The sequence below is a fragment of the Fukomys damarensis genome, unplaced genomic scaffold (assembly GCF_012274545.1).
Source record: "Fukomys damarensis isolate Sample0158 unplaced genomic scaffold, DMR_v1.0_HiC HiC_scaffold_29, whole genome shotgun sequence".
Classification (NCBI taxonomy): Eukaryota; Metazoa; Chordata; class Mammalia; order Rodentia; family Bathyergidae; genus Fukomys; species Fukomys damarensis.
In genome coordinates, this window is record NW_022900941.1 from 7,514,843 (window position 1) to 7,518,957 (window position 4,115).

Sequence of the window (4,115 nt, forward strand, 5' to 3'; positions counted from 1 at the left end):
GCTGAAGATGGCGGAACGGGCAGCTGGCAGGAGAGGGCAAGGCCCAGAAGACCCTCTGGTGCTGAAGACGGTGGGAACTCCGCCAGGGAGGGCGTGGCCGAAAAGGACCTTCCGTCTCTAAAGATGGCGGACCGCTGCGGGGAGGGCGTGGCCAATAAGGCCCTCGGGCGCTGAAGACGTCTGAACGCAGCGTGCAGGAGAGCAGCTGCGAAGACCCTCCGGCGCTGAAGATGGCGACCGCTGCGGGGAGGGCACAGCGAGAAGAACGCTCGAGTCTGGGTCTTAATCACCTCTTCTTAAAAGGACACCATCATACATGCCCAAAATATCCTTTTACCTTTATCAGCTCTTTAAAGGTTTAAACCTCTGAAGACCTGGGGGTCAAGACCTCAACAGGAGGAATGGTGGGAAGAGGCAGGTGAGAGGTGAAGGGGACTCTGGGGAAAGAAGCCCCCATTTTCCATTAAGGTTAAATCCAGCTGCCCCTAATAACCCCTATGTTGAAAGCTTGGTCCTCAGCCCTGGTCTTCCTTTCTGTCTCTCTTTGCTTCCTAGGTGAGCAGCTTCCCCCAACACAGTTACAAAGAAAATGAAGTCAGCAACTGTGAACCGAAACCATGAACCAAAATAAGTATGTCCTCCTTTTCAGTGGTTCACCTTGGGTATTTTGTCACAGTGAGTCAGAGCTGGCTAGCATACTTCCTCTCCTGTTCTGTGGTCACAAAAGGATACTTAACCTATTTGTCTCCCTTTTCCAGGTGGCTCATTGGTGGAAAAGGTGGCAACAAAGAGAGTTTTCATAGCAGGGTTAGAACAGCAGGCAGAGCAGGGAGTTTCTGAAGGCTAAGCTCAACTCCTACTGAGCCTGGAGAGTAGAAGACACCTGACCATCTGCTCTTCAAGGCAGGGCAGGAGTTTTGGCTCAGGGAGAAACCCTGTTCACCTCATTTTGTACTCTGAGGACCCCAGAACTAGCTTCTAGGGCAATTAATGTAAAGTCTCAAGACAGTCTGTTCAAGAAACTCAGGCTGCAGGAAAGTGAAAGCAGGCTCAGTGGCTGGATCACCTCAGAACAGCACACACACAGAGCATGGGACTTTTGCCTTGCCCGCCCTGGGTGTGTGTTCTGAAGGTTAGTTTGTTTGTTCAGTCAAATGTGTCTCAGGACTCATGTTCCTCCAAAAACAATTTGAAAATTACAGCATCCCAATGCCACAAGATGAAACAATAGCATTCTCCCTTTGGCCCTAACCTTAAGACCTGCTAGGCTCAGTGTTGAAGACCTCCAAGGGGACCCCTGTGTCCCAGCATTCACATCTCCATCCCAGCACTGCTGGCCACACCACGGCCCACACATGAAACTGCTGCCATCCCCCTTGCCCGAGTCACTCAAGGAAACCCCCACTCTGTGCAGCCTACTCTGCCACCCCCACCCCTACCTCTCACCCTATGATCAGGACCTCCAGCAAGTATTACTGCCCCAGGTCTCCCCTCTTTTGTCCTGTCCCTTCGTCCCTTGGGTCCTCAGACAAGGTTTGCCATGACTTGATTTTAAAAAAATGTAGAATGTCATTCTAAGGGAGACAGAAGGCAGGTTTGTGAGACTGAGTGTACCAGGGAGGAGCCCAAAGATCCTGTGTGGACCCCAAGCCACCTTCTCGTGCCTGCCTACCAAAAGTCAGTCCAGCCCACAATTCCAACATGAGGACACAGGGAACTTATGTGACACCTTTGCATAAATCCAAAAAAGATTCCTCCCTTCAGATACGTCATTCCTATTAATTGGGAAACTGCATTTTCTGATTTTTGTTATAGTGAGATGCTTTATTTCTCTTTTCCAGAATCACCAAACTAGACATAGAAATGTATGGTTTCTGTGATATGAGTGGTTCCCTCTAAAAAGTGACACTCATGCACAATGCACAGCCTGCACAACAGAGACCCGGTCTTCTGCTAGGGTTGCATCCAGAAATCTGGTCCCTTCCCTCAGTTTCTAGTCATTGACTGGGCCACCATTCAAACACACACACAAACAGTTTATGAGTGGACAGCTGCCTATCACTTGGAATGTCTTTCTAGCCAAGCCCAAGCCTCAGAGGCATTCTGGCCTGTAGGCCAGCCTTGTAGTTTCATGGTTATGCCAAGTCCTCTAGAGCTGGCCCTGGGTAGTCAGCCTGTCTGGCAAGGACAATGTTTGTCTCATTGCAGACCTACTTCCAGTGCACAATGAGCCCAGCAAGGTAGAAGCAGAGTACAAAGAACACACTTTATCTCTTCACACCCAAAGACAGCACAGAAATGGTATCCTGGAGACCACTTTAAATGCAGTGATGTTTACCGAGAAACAACTTTGCTTTTAATACAGAACGACACTGTTTTGGGTCTCCTGTTGTCCTCCTTCCCCGGAAACGTATCTTCCAGGGCTCTCAGCACCCTCCTGACAGCCAGGCCTCCCTGTGTATCTGGCTCTCATATTCCTTTTGGCTTCATCTCCACGAAGGACACAGGAAGGCATCCTTGCTTCCCCTGGGAGTATAAACTAATGGATCCTTAATTCAATAGCTCTCATGTTGTAAAGTGCTGGCTAATAAAAAGCATTTATAGAAAATTCAGCGGTGAACTTTATGTCTGTGCTCCCCCAATAAAAACTCAATTAGCTCCAAATGTTACACGCTCACGTGGGTCGGAGCGATTGGCTGGGCTCTACTCCAAACTCATAGCCAGAGCATCCAACCACAGTCAGAAGCTGGTTGGCAATGCAGCCTGGCTAATTTCTCCCTCGCAAGGCCCTCAGGTTACAGCTATGTGCATGCCCTGGCCTGCCCTCCATCCACTCTCTGCCAAAAGTACCCTTGCTCCTTCAGGTCAGGGTCGGCCGTGCTTCCTGTACACTGAGCCAGCCCTGTGCTAAGTATCCGATGTACCTTAGCTTGCTAACTGCTCAGTCTATGAGGTGACTCCCTTTACCTCATTTTCTGGAAGAGAAAGTTAAGATAAAGCTAAAGCAACTGCCTAAAGTCCCACAAAGTCTGCTGTGCAGTCCCTACCCTTGAGCACTGTGAATTTGGCCACTCTGGAAACTGGCTTAGCTTGGCCTAACACTGAAATGGTTTGCCACAGGCCTGCCTCCTCCAGTATGGCCCTCTCTCCATCCTCCTGCTGAGTCCTGCAAAGACAAGTGAGGACAGCAGAGCTCAGAACCTAAAACTGAAGCATCTCATCCCAAGACCAGCTTGACCCAGGGATGACCTTGGGCTGTATGCCCTTCAGAGAGCCAGGTAGCCTTCGCCAATGTAGGAACAGGAGCGGGGAGGGGCTACACTCCAGCATGGCAGGCTGCACAGCAGATGCACCCAGAGGCAGATGGGCCACTGTCCCTCTCCCCCCACCCACTCTCCATTCCTTCCCTGACCTTCAAAGTGGAAATTGGTCATCTAGCCCAGCTCCCAGCGTGGAGACAGAACTGAAGGGATGGGAGGGCTGGTGGAAGGGTGAAAGGACGTAATAAGGTAATTGAGGTACAAAGAAGTCCCTTTGGGACTGAAAGCCCTGTAGGCAGATTCCCAGTCACTCCGTGAATTCTGTGTACCTTGCCAAAGAATGCTGAGTGCTCCAAACCCTTCCACACCCAGCAGCTGCAGGAGAAGGGAGCTGCAAGGATAAGTGTAACTAAGATAGTACCATTATAAAAGAGGCCCTGAAGAAGGGGACCAAGAGATAGAAGGAGCAGGGAGGGATGGAGGTAAAGGGGTATAAAAAAGAATTAAGCTGTGATATATACATGTACCACTCCTCATGATAAATGTAATCGTTATACACTGCAAATGTGTACTAATAACAAAAGAGACCCTGGAGAACCTCTTGGCTCCCTCTGCCAAGTGAGGACACTGCAAAACGGCATGATCCACAAAGCAGAGACAGACACCAAACCTGCCAGCATCCTGACCTTGAACTTTGCAGCCTCCAGAAATATCCGTTGTTTACAAATTATCCAGTCTAAAGTATTTCACTGTTGTACCACAAACACATTAAGACACTTATTTATTATATGAGAAACAAAACCAAGAGGAATATGCAGACAGCTGTCCCCCAGGGGCTCGTGTACTGGGGGCTCG

At 49.7% G+C, this 4,115-nt stretch overlaps 1 long non-coding RNA gene across 1 annotated transcript; it reads left to right on the plus strand.

Moving 5' to 3' along the window:
• The first annotated feature begins 6 nt into the window (after positions 1 to 6).
• On the plus strand, positions 7 to 2,521 carry LOC104867807. The gene is made up of 3 exons (XR_781862.1): positions 7 to 418; positions 556 to 631; positions 2,366 to 2,521. It is a non-coding gene; the product is annotated as an uncharacterized LOC104867807 (long non-coding RNA).
• The last annotated feature ends 1,594 nt before the right edge of the window (positions 2,522 to 4,115 follow it).